The sequence below is a fragment of the Ammospiza nelsoni genome, chromosome 2, assembly GCF_027579445.1.
Source record: "Ammospiza nelsoni isolate bAmmNel1 chromosome 2, bAmmNel1.pri, whole genome shotgun sequence".
NCBI classification, from domain to species: domain Eukaryota; kingdom Metazoa; phylum Chordata; class Aves; order Passeriformes; family Passerellidae; genus Ammospiza; species Ammospiza nelsoni.
Genome location: NC_080634.1, coordinates 31570148 through 31582462, shown reverse-complemented (window position 1 = coordinate 31582462; position 12315 = coordinate 31570148).

Sequence of the window (12315 nt, the reverse complement as noted above, 5' to 3'; positions counted from 1 at the left end):
GCAATTAAATATGTTTAAATGCTCCTTCAACTGCCTCTTAAGCAAGGAATTTTTTTGTTTGTTTTGATGATTCAAAATGACACCTCTCCCTTGAACAACCAACAAAAATATCCCTCATGCTGCTGAAGGGAGTATAGGTGATGTGACACAAAGATCACAACAAGGAGCCACAAATTTGGTGTCATAAAACAGCATCAGGAGGTGACTCAGTACTAACACCATTTCTCCTTGATTCAGCCCTAGTGTCCCAGTGTGAAAGTGTGTTCAGTGTGGATCTACTACCACTAAACACAAACTCAAGTCTCAGTGTAACACTCAACAATTGAATAGCAAACAAAAACACATATTTTATCTTAGTTATTCCAACAGTCTCCATAGTGACTTCCCTACTTTTTAACCTATTTATCTGTGAAACACAACAAGAGCTGGTGGTGTGGAAGCTTTGACATGTCTCTGTGCCCTGTGTGTTAATTAGGAGAGACTGACTGACCTCTACTGGATTAATCAGGGCTGGTTCACACTGTTGATGGCATCACAAATGTATTCAAATACAGAGGGCACCTTCAGTGAATTGATGACCCCAAAGTGTGGGGAATGCTCACTATACTGGAAGGCAGGGCTGCCATTCAGAGACTGCTTGATCAAATGAAGTAGAGTCCAACAGCGATCTCATGGGGTCAACAAAGACAAAAACTCAGTCTTGGATCTCGGGTAGGAAAACTACAGGCCAGGGAAAGATTGGCTGGGACCATCTCTGCAGAAAAGAGTCTGCAAGTTGAACATAAGCCAGCAGGGTGTCCTTGCAGCAATGAAGGTCAACCACAGGCTAAACTGCATTAGCAATACTGTAGGCAGAACTTCAAGAGAAATTATTTTCCCCTTCCATTTCAGAGGGGTTAAGCTGTGTTTAATAAGAGACTGAATCCAGGGTTGGGGTCCCCACACTGGCAAATGGGAGCACATCAAAGAGAGGGTCAAAACACTGTTCAAGGGGAGACTGAGGGGGCTGCTTTTGTTTGTCATGGAGATTGCTGAAGGGAAGGGAAGGGAAGGGAAGGGAAGGGAAGGGAAGGGAAGGGAAGGGAAGGGAAGGGAAGGGAAGGGAAGGGAAGGGAAGGGAAGGGAAGGGAAGGGAAGGGAAGGGAAGGGAAGGGAAGGGAAGGGAAGGGAAGGGAAGGGAAGGGAAGGGAAGGGAAGGGAAGGGAAGGGAAGGGAAGGGAAGGGAAGGGAAGGGAAGGGAAGGGAAGGGAAGGGAAGGGAAGGGAAGGGAAGGGAAGGGAAGGGAAGGTCCAGGACTAATTGCTGTGTCCAGCAGGGTCACAGAGGTGAGAGAACCAGACTCTTCTAAGAGGTACCAAGGAAAAAAACAACAACTTTCAAACACTGCAGTGAAGGAGATTCTGCAATAGAATATGTTGTCAAGAGAGGCTGTCATGTCTCCGTTCTTTGAGCTTTTCAAAACTTAGTTGAAGAAGGCTCTGAGCAAGCTGATCCAGTTTTTATGTCAGCATTGCTTTGAGCAAGGAGAGACTACAGCCTTTCTAAAGGCTATGAAAGTATAGAAGTGCTTCTAAAACTTAAAGATTTGGCAACTCTTTAAAATGTATTTTATGAAGATATGAATGTTCTGTATCTAATCATTACTTATTCACTGATGTTAATGAATGCTAGACCCATACAGTCATCAAAATTACAATGTTGTCATCCCCTACAAACATTAGCCAAAGCAGTTACTGGAGGTGAGCAACTATCCAAAAAATGTGACTGTGTCCTGCCGGGGTTTTTGTGTGAACCAGCTCTGCACAGCAGAGTCCTCTGTGAACCAGCTTGCTTCTTAACCTGACTTCTCCTGAAACCTCTACAATCTTTGTGTTTGTAGTTGGGAAGAATCTATGTCTCATCTCCCCCTCCTGATTTCAATGTCAAGTTCCTGGATGTTCAAGGCAATCAATCTCCAAATAAATGAAATGGTGGCATCACTTAGAGTGGGGCTTGCACAAACACTAAGTCAGCTCAACTGAAGCCCTTAAGAAAGCCATTTCCTACTCATACAGCAGAGTAACAAGCATTAGTGCCCAAGTCCTTGTCCATCTTCTGATTTGAAGCCTGCAAGATCAGAGGTCACGTCTCTCGGGCTGCTGTAAGAACACTGTATCCGGGTGACCTTCATCCAAACCCTGGGGAAAAGACCACAAAGTATTTTTCCGCCTGAACATCTCCTGTGCACCCACGGCATTTTTCCATAATTTGCCCTTTGGAGTCACCAAGTTTATTGAAAAAGAAAAGGTAGCTGAATACACTTATTCCATTTGGCTTCTCCTGTTTTGAATTACCAAGGAAAATAGTTATGCCTTAAAGCCTTCATTGCATCTTAAGTTTTTTCTGACGTCAACTATAAACATTGACTCCCAATCTATTTTCATGTGATGCCATATACAAATTTCAGTTGAAAACTGATTATCCCCATCACAGACCAGATCACAAGTTATGCGTTTTGGTTCAAGTTTTCAAAAAGTGGCATGTAACCTCTTGCTCTTTTCCTATTTAGGCTATGTGGTGCTTTAAATCATTCCTCATTTGGAAATTTCGTTTTCCTAACTCTTTTGAGACATTTTCATTTCCACCATTCAGTAATAAAACTCTGATATCTGTTTATTTTTCAGGAATAATGTGCTCAGAACTTGGAGTATGGGAAGCACCCACATCAGTACCTTAATTCTTACAAAACCTGTCAAACTTACTCTGCCAACCTATATCCAAAGTTTACAAAACTCTGCCGACTTGCAGACCCATGAGTGCTCTGCAGCTGTTCAGTTATTTCATGGACACTTTTAACTCCAAAACATTTCTGGCTAAAAGTGCCTTTGAAAAGGTTACAATTTTTGTCAAGGAGAATTTAATATAATAAATTGGAAGAAAAAATCTACTGACGATACAAATTTCAACTATATTCCTGAATTTCTTCTCAGAACTGGTAGTTCTTCCAGGTATGGCAGCTATGTCTGATACTACCTATACTGATTTCTTTGCTGTGGTATGATGAACACAAACTCTTGGCTGCATTTTTAGTTTGCATGGTGCCCTACAATGAGTGTTAAAGATATCTTGGTGATGACTTTAAAGTAGGGCAATCATTCAGCTTCTCTTATTTTGTTGCATTACTTGTGGGAGATAAACTTTGTAATAATAAACTGAGATATTATAAGCTGATAATAAATCATAAGGTATTTTAACACTGAATTATTTAAATGGTCAGTTTTTCCACAGCTGTCTACCCTATGTGAGTGATATGCATTGAAACCATACCCAAGCAAACAGATGACTTTAAAAGACAAAGGAACTTATCACAGGGCTAATGAAAGATCATTTTGCCATTTTAAGAATGATTCTCACTGCTAGAAAGCAAATGTAATTTCTAATGTTTTATCTTTTGTGTCAGTTGCCTACACACAGTATAGTATTATCCTTTCCAATCAAAATAGGAAATATTTCTTATATTAATAGCATATTGGTTTTGTTACATAGAAATAGCACACATTCCAAGCCATGACTAGGGAGTCATAGGGAGAAAACCCTAAGAGTATACTTTTCAGGTTAACTGTGTCATTTCACATGAAAAGAATCCCAAAGGCAGTCACATAAGCTACTAAATATAGGGCATTTGAACTTCTCCACCTTTGGGGTTCTTCTTCACATAAACCCTCGTGAATCTGCTATATTTGGAAAGAAGGAGGAACACCAACCTAAAAATCTTCAAAACAACTCCTGCTATTTGTTTCCTAGGGCCAGGCTGCCAGACATGCACAAAGGAACCCAGGAAGAGCCTGAGCTCAGGTGCCGCAGAAGTGGGCACAGTTCACATTCCAAAAATTACAGATCAGATGGCAGATTGGGCATCACATTATCAAGAGTATGATGGGAAGAATGCACGGTGTGGCAACTCCTGCCCTCTGTTGCAATTCTGAGAAATCATGATAGTATTATCATACTAGGGGATAGTCCTGTCACAGCTATGCTTTCAGGACGTGTTCACCTGCATTAGAAACAGGAAAAGTCATTTGTTGGCAGTATTAATTTGTGGGCAGTATTCCCATTTTGGAAGGAATATCTCTAAAAGAGTCACAGGTTTCAAAGAGCTATATCCAATAGAAAAAGAGAAGTTCAAGCACATTACAGAAGGTACAGATAATGCAGTGCATCTAAGACATCTCTGCATCTGCAGCTATTACCTGTCCAATCTGTCCTGTGACACAGTTCTCAGTCCAAATGCTTCACAATGGGACACAAACACTTCTCTCTCCCTCTGCAGACAACTCTGTTTTACACAATTCAAATAATTTACCAGGAAATAGCATTAAAATGTTCAATTTTGGATTGACTGGTTTTGCTTCAGTCAACTGAAAGCAAAAAATCCCCAGGCACTCTAAAATTTTGGAGTGTTTATTGTGCAACTGCCAGATGTCAGACACCTTGAAGACTATTTGTCTTGCTCCCACTTAGCTAGCAATCATGCAGGTACTACTGATCGAGATCTTGGCTCCAATGAAGACGCTGCAGGTTTGCAGCTGACTTCTTTTCAAAATCCAGATGCAGTTACATTTAAAGGGACAATGCAATATCTTTCATTGTTCTATTCCACTACAGCAAGTCAATATTACAGACCCCAGCTTATAGATACTGAAGGAAGAAACAGTGAGACTGGAACAGTAAAATTTCTCTGAGCTGGAGAAAGAGAGAAACTGGAATGATATCTATCCCATGGGAAATTCAGAAGTGAAAGTCACCAAGGTTAACAAGCAGTGTTCAATAGCTGTTTAGAAAACACAATTAGAATAATAAGAATGAAAGTACACAAATTTGCTTCATAATCATATATAATTGTCTAAACATGGAATTATTTTTTTAGTTTTTTTAATACTATGTATTTTTCCTTGCTGGTATGAGTGACTGGGATATACTGCATGACAGACTGTGCAGCATCAGGGGCAGTTCAGAGCAACACCTCTGATAGCAGTGAACTATCACAGACTTTCTTATCAACTACCTAATTATCTTGGAGCTTCATCTTATCATTGTACTGCCCTCATTTACCCCAAAACAAATTACAGCCTGGAAGGAGGCTGCAGTGGTGATTTGCGCAGTTTATCTGATGAACAGTTACATCATGTGGTCAACTCTGGAAAGGGTTCAAGAGAAATTAAGACAGAACCTTGTATAATTGCCCATTCATAAAGAAAGCATGTCAGAACAATGTCACTGATGTTTTGCCTGGGGAGAAAGGGATCCAAGGCCCTGACAATGCACCTAATGACTTTTGCATTCCCACGGTTCTTATACCATTCCTCTTCTTTGTATTTTCAATAAGCAAATGCAGAGTTGCTTCACATTCTCATTTTCAAGAACCCTGGGTATATGTAGACTCCACCCACTTGGAGGCCCCATTATATTGCCATAATTATATATACATTAATTTATTAAATTATAACTACTAATTATAGTTATTAATTTAATTAGTCATTAAATTGTATCTTTTTCTGAATAGGCATTGAATCATTTCACAAATGAAAAATAATTAGCGTCTATATCATAAAAGGTGAATAAAAAAGAGCGTTATAGATATATGCAGATTCCATGAGAAATGAACATAACTTGCATTGTACAAGCACTGCAATGCCTTCTGCAGAAAGTCTACAGTGCATGTTGGGCTGAGTCCCTGGATTTTTTGAGCTTTTTAAAAATCTGTTCCTTGATTTAATTGCTAAAAAAAGAACTCAGAAAATATTAAGCAACTATATTCAGAACAGAAGGCACAGAATATTGCCATATTGTGTTTCTTATAATCTTAGTTAGTTTATTAATTTTCTTAAGAACTTGCTTTAATAACTGTGATTTTCTGAAATAATAAGAAGCTGAAATGCTTTTCAAGTAATTTATGTCTTACATTCTGTCTACATTTGGTCAGGGTAGCCTGAAGTAAATTAGAGAAAAAAACATAAAAGTGTTTTAAAACAAGCATAGTAAGGCTGTTGTAAAAGATATTTCAATATTTATTGAATGCATATGGAGATGGCTCATGACAGACATAAAGATATTTGGATAAATGATGTGGGGCTTAACAGGCTACATAGAGCAGTGTCTCAACAATTAAAGCTTCTTCTGATTCCTCCATTGATGATTAAGCAATCAGGTTCTGCAATCAGTGGAGTTGTTCTGATTTAGAAGCTTCCAGCTGTGAACTTTCTCCTTTATCTGAATTCACTTTTTTCAAAATTACAGGCAGGGCTGTTTATTTCACTTAAATCTAGATATATTTTTAAAATTAGGTAAGTGTTAGTAAGTGTAAAAAGGAACAACTCTTTGATCTGGTTTGAAAGGACTGTCTTGTGGAGGTGACTCTTACTCTTAAAGAATACTAGATTTAATACAGGTTTAATTAATACTGTGTATCTTGCATGTGATTCTACTGTTCATATTTTATCTAAATAAAAGCAGTCCAAATAAGAGCAAATTAAAACAGAAATGGCACAAAAAGAGAATGAGAAGAGAAAGTCTTTGTACAACCCATGCCTCAGTGGAAATCCAGTTTGGACTATTTTCTGGAATAACCATCCATCACTCCCAGCTGAGGAGTTTTCATTTGTCCTTTCTGTGTCATGGTGAGATAGACAAAACCTTTGGGGGAAGGATGTTATCCTCATCTCTTGCATGGGATGACACAACCTAGCTGCTGCTATTTGCTCTTAGAAGAAGCAAGATATTTCCATTTCCAGAATCCTGTATTAGTGATGAAAAATGGCCACATTTCAAAACCCTTCTGCTCTTTCTGATCCCTCCTCCTAAGTTTTCTTTTAAGTGATGACCTCAGAAGTTGTGAATTCTGCATGAGAAAGCAGAGAGGGAGAGTACCTGCTTTGGGATAGTCAGAAGCAACTGGACTCCACAGATTAGTTAGCATTCTGATGATAATACGTGGCAGGTAAATGAAAAGCCTGGTTTCCCCGGAAGGGAACTAGTTTCTCGGAATTTGAAGTGCACTTTATGACTCCCTGCAACACCAGATCAGTAGCCATAACACAGAACTGCCTGCAGTCCCTTCACCACAGACCTCTACAGTATTCATCTCAAACACAACACCCATCATTCCTGTCTTGTAGCTGCCGAGTCATTTCCAACCTACAGTCACAAAACTGTCTGCCAGGTCCCTCTGTCCTGTCCTGCATCTCTCCACTTGTTTCTGTTCTGGAATCTTCACAAAGTTCTGCTTGTGCCATTCCCATTACACTGTTGCCTGGTCTTTGTTGGCCTGGGCACTCCCAAGGATATCTGCTCTCAGTCATGTTCTGGGGTTCCCCCTTACAGACTGCAGTATCCCCAAATTCTCCATCAGTTTCTGATCCCAGCATCAAAATCAGCCAGTAGGAGTGCCTTTAGTTTCCTGGCACTATCCCGTTCTCTGAGGAATACAGCCTTGGGGTAGGATGCAGAAATTCACTGATTATGATCTTTCGGTCCATTTCCTTTCTTCCCTTCATTGGCTCCTTCTTGCCTCAAGGCCTTCACTGCTCCATCTTGGGAATGACTTTACAGCCTCATCCACCTCCTCATTACAAATCCAATGGGGTTTTGACCTCACACAAGAGAGTCATCTGATGCAGACAGTGATAACCTTACTGGTGCTGCCAATTGTCCCGAGCTTCACTGGACCGGAGAGCTGCTTTTACTGGATTTCATGCACCAGCTCTTTCACCCTGATGAGGGAGAAAGCATACATTAACTAGTCTGCTTTATCCCCCTCCCTCAGCCCAGCCCAAGAGCAGTGGCCCATGTGCTGTTCTGCCTTGGGTATTTTCATCGTCTTTGCGCCACACTGAGTCGTGTTGCAGAATTTGCTAAGGAAGGAATATGTGAAATACTGAAGTCACAATCTCTAGAAAGAGAAATTATTGCTCTAACTGGTTTATCCAAGTGTTTCAGTGTATTCATCTTTCTCATATCCTGCTCATTCTCCACCATTGTATGGACAGGGAAATCCATTTCCACTGTTCTTTTCTACCTTGGAGCCTCAGCTTCAAACGAGTCCAAGGGCAGTCCTTTGGACCACACTAAAATCCACACCCTTGCCTACAGAAATGAGCCTGTATCTCTTAGTCTGGCTAGAAAAGCACTGCCTTAGGTAGGAATCAATTTTCCACTGCAGTCAGTGTGACAATCAACAGAAAGGACCATGAGGATTCCAGGGAAGGACCAGGCCACGTTAAGTGAGGTTTTGGAGAGGGGGTCATTCCTCTTCAGAAGTGAGAAGTGAGGTTAGCCTAATAATGTGCAGGCCAGGAGAGCCAAAGCAAAGAAAGAGTTTTAAATACGTCCAACTTAGGCCCAATATCCAACATCGTTTAAAGCAAAACAGTTTATTGAGGACAGATTTCAAAAGTGTAGTACAATCAATGGGGTGGTAATGCTGGCAAAGGGTGATTTAATTCTAGAAACAGAGATGAAGCAGGGGAGAAAAAAGTAATTATTAATTTAATTCTTTCAACCTTTTTTTCTCTATTGTGCAAGATGCATACAAATTGAAATTTTCACACATACTTGCATTCACACATGCAAAACAGAGAACAGCCAGAGAAATATGTATACAAGGTCTGAGATGGTCAGATAAATATTCTATTACTGTCAGCCACACAGAGAAAAAAAAACATTAGGCAGACAGTGTGGTTTTCCATATTTATTTTACTTTTTGAAAAAATTTTTGCAATTTGATTTTAAGAACTCTTCAGGGACGGAGTGGTGTTTAAAGAGTAGTGCTTAAATATTTTTTTTTTAAACTTGAATCTTTCTTTTCAAAGCTTAAATCTTCTCATTTTGCATTTCACACTTTTCCTATTTTAATTATATATACTTTGCTAGGGAACATACATAACCACAAACAAAGCAAAACAGGAGTCAGAACTCTCTGTACTTGGGCAGGGATTGCGTAGTCATTGTATCTTTTCAAGGCCATGGCTTCTTTTGAATTTGGAGTATGTGTCACTCAGTAAAGGGCAGTCCAGCCTCCCTCTGTCCCACCCCAATCTTTGTTTCTGCTGGCTCACTGCAGAGTAGCATTTGTGTAACTCCACAGTTAACTGCATCGAAAACTCACTCAATAGAAAAGTGACCTAATAAAAGCATGCTTAAAATTATTTTGTTACCTAATACACCCCACTAACTGAGCCATACCAGCACTAGTGTCAGCAAAGGAAAAGATGTAGGAGCAAACATCTAGTGGCAGGAACCCTTGCTGAGGCAGAGTGTGAGCTTATGCCAGAATGAATATGTCATCATGACCTCAGTCATAGTAAGAGTTTTCACATCTAGCATCTATTTACTTACCTACTTCAGTGAAATAAAGAATTTCAGAGGTGCAGGTGAGGACTTGAAAGTATCCCACACTCCCTGTGAGGAATGCAGAACACCTTTGAAGTACAATCTTATGCTGATTTGGGTACAGATTACTTCAGATGCAGAGATCTCTGTAGGGAATATGCCCCTTGAAGCTGCTTTACTAATTGCTCTGCAGGACTGAAAATTCCACTTTCCAGTCCCACTCACTCTTACCCTTTCTGATGCAGATCTGTTGAAGCTTCAGTCCTACTCCTGTGTTAGGTTGTATACCTCCTGGCACCCAGTGTATTGGACTGGGGATTATTACACCATTCAGTAGGAGCCAGTAGAGCAGAAATTATTTGACAGCCAAACACATTATTTATTTGTTGAACATAACATTCAACAATTCCACTCAATGGGTATTTCTGAAAAATTGATCTTCTAACTTCCTGAAGTATACTTCTAATGAGTGCTTTCTGGGCTGAATGTAAAATATTCTCAAGAAAAGCAGGAAAAAAGATGGCTGAATGTCTTGGACAGCAAGCTGAAGCTCACCTAAGACGTGGTGTAAAAATCTCTGGTGTAAAAATGCCTATAAATTAGAATATATATATATCCTTGCATGTGCTTAAGTCTGTAGTAGCCATCATAGTCTCAGGCTAATTATTATATTGATCTGAGAAGCTAATTTCCCCACCTGGCTTTTGGGCATCTAGAAAATAAATGTGAAGAGCTTGAATGTAAGGACCATTGCTAATAGTAGAAAAGGGGAAAAAACCCCACAAGCAAGAAATTACAACCATCCCCCAAGACCACCAAAAAACCCTCCAAACAAATCAACACAAAATCAAACAAAATGAAAGTAAAATCTAAGGGATCTTAACATAAATCTGTACATAAATTTCAGGAGTATGAAAGAAATTTAGTATAGCAAATAACAGTTGGGTTTAAATGTGAGTTTGAAAATAACTAGAAAATTGTCTTCGACACTATGTGGTGAAAAGTCATCATCAGAGTTCTAAAATGCAATCTGGACAGAGATTTAATTAGAGTGGGCATTTTGGTCTGGCAAAGTCAATGGCAAAGGTTAATAAGACATGAGATGGGTTTTTTCCTCTGTAGAATAGGTGTTTTGCAAGATGAGCTGTTTCTACATTAATGTTGTTAGATCACCATCTAGAGGTCATTTGAAACACATGCTTGTCATTCGAACTGGATTTAAAACAAAATTTTATTTCTATTTACTAAGGCTGTTTGAGCCAAACAGCACAAATTACTAATAATTGCTTAAGCACTGAAGTGGGAAATTCATTACATTTTCCACTCCACTTCTACCAGTTTTATAGAACACTTCTTGTTCAGTTTAAGTTAGTTGTCAGACACAGAAATATTGAGGATTAGGTATGATTTTTTCACATTAGGTAGTGTCCTATTGTTATGATCCTAACCCCTTCATTCTCTTTTTTACCTTTCAGCCGAGACATACTTTTTTTTCAATTATTCCCAAAAGATTTCACACTCTTTCCTTGCTTTGGGGTCTTCTTAGCTACACAGGGTGAAAGTCCACAGTGTTTATGCCCAACAAGCATGCAACACCTTTGTATGTCAGATGCTGTCATGATGTCACAATGTGCCCCGAACAAGACCGTGGTGGTAGCTACGTCCAGACTCCATTACCTGAAAAGTGTCTTGTGCCAGACAGCAAAATAAGATGGGGGTTAATGCCAAGCTGATAATTTTCCTGGGGTTTGCCATCTATCTGATGAGTTTGTTCCCGGGCACTTACTGCTCAGTACCAGTGAAAAGTCAGAGCATGATTCGCACTGCTGAGAATGAACAGGAAGAGGAAAGCAGTCCAACAGCAGGTGAGAGGATGGGCTGAAGAGAGAAGATGAGAAATAAGGGGCTTGGAGAGCAGCTAAGGGCAGAAAATGAGATTAGGTGCGGACATCAAAGAAAAAAAATTTCTTTTTGTAAAAGGAAAACCAGAGGAGGAACAACAAGATATATGCCAAGGGGAAGTGGAGGTCAGATGATCCCTAAGGAATAGGGAGCCTTCAAAGGAGTAGGATAGCAAGGCCATCCCACAGGCCTAAACAGGACAGGCCTGGGGATGCCAGTCAGGGTCAGATAAGAGGTCACCAGGGAGGTCCATAATGTTGAGACAAGTTCTACTTCAAGGAGGAATACCAGTCAGTGTGAGGACCAAACCCACGATGATGACCAGGGTCAGACACGGTCCAGTGAGAGCCCAATCCTACTCTCACACGGGGCAGAGGAAATGAGGGACACACAAATTCAGGCCAGTCATAGCTGTTAAAGCTTCCTAGATCACCTGCAGCCCTGACTGCAGCCTCCTCTTTCAGCTGTCCCCTCACACCCTACTGAGATCTGAAAGGAAAGGTCCAGAACACTCCTGGAGACCAGGGTGAAATAATGAAAGAAAATACCGTCAGACACAGTCCCATGACTACCAAGCAAGTCTGTAGTGACAAGGCACATTCAAGGTCAAAGCAGGAGTCAATTTGCAGGTCAGGATCCACAATAACAGAGTCCAGGCACAGCTGTGATAGAGATGGAGCTGGAGATAAGTATATTTACAGCAGACCACAAACAGAGATCTGAGACCCAGACCAGAGCTTAAATGCAGACCCATGGAATTCAGGTAAAGGCTGCAGCCAAGGCTTTTAAGGGCTATTACAGCTTACTGCTCATGGCCCTGAAAAGATAAAAGAATGTATCTGGGGTAACTTTTGTAATGGAAAATACAGGAAAGGAGAAAAACATGAGATGCAAAGAGGAGTGAAGAAAAAGGGATTACTAAAAGAAAATATTTCAAAATCAGAATCACAGAAACAAAAGGACAAAAGAAGCAGAGAGAGGAAAGAGGTACAAATGAAAAGCTGCTTGGGGTGAAGGAGGAAATAAACATACAGTGAAGGTGAAGAG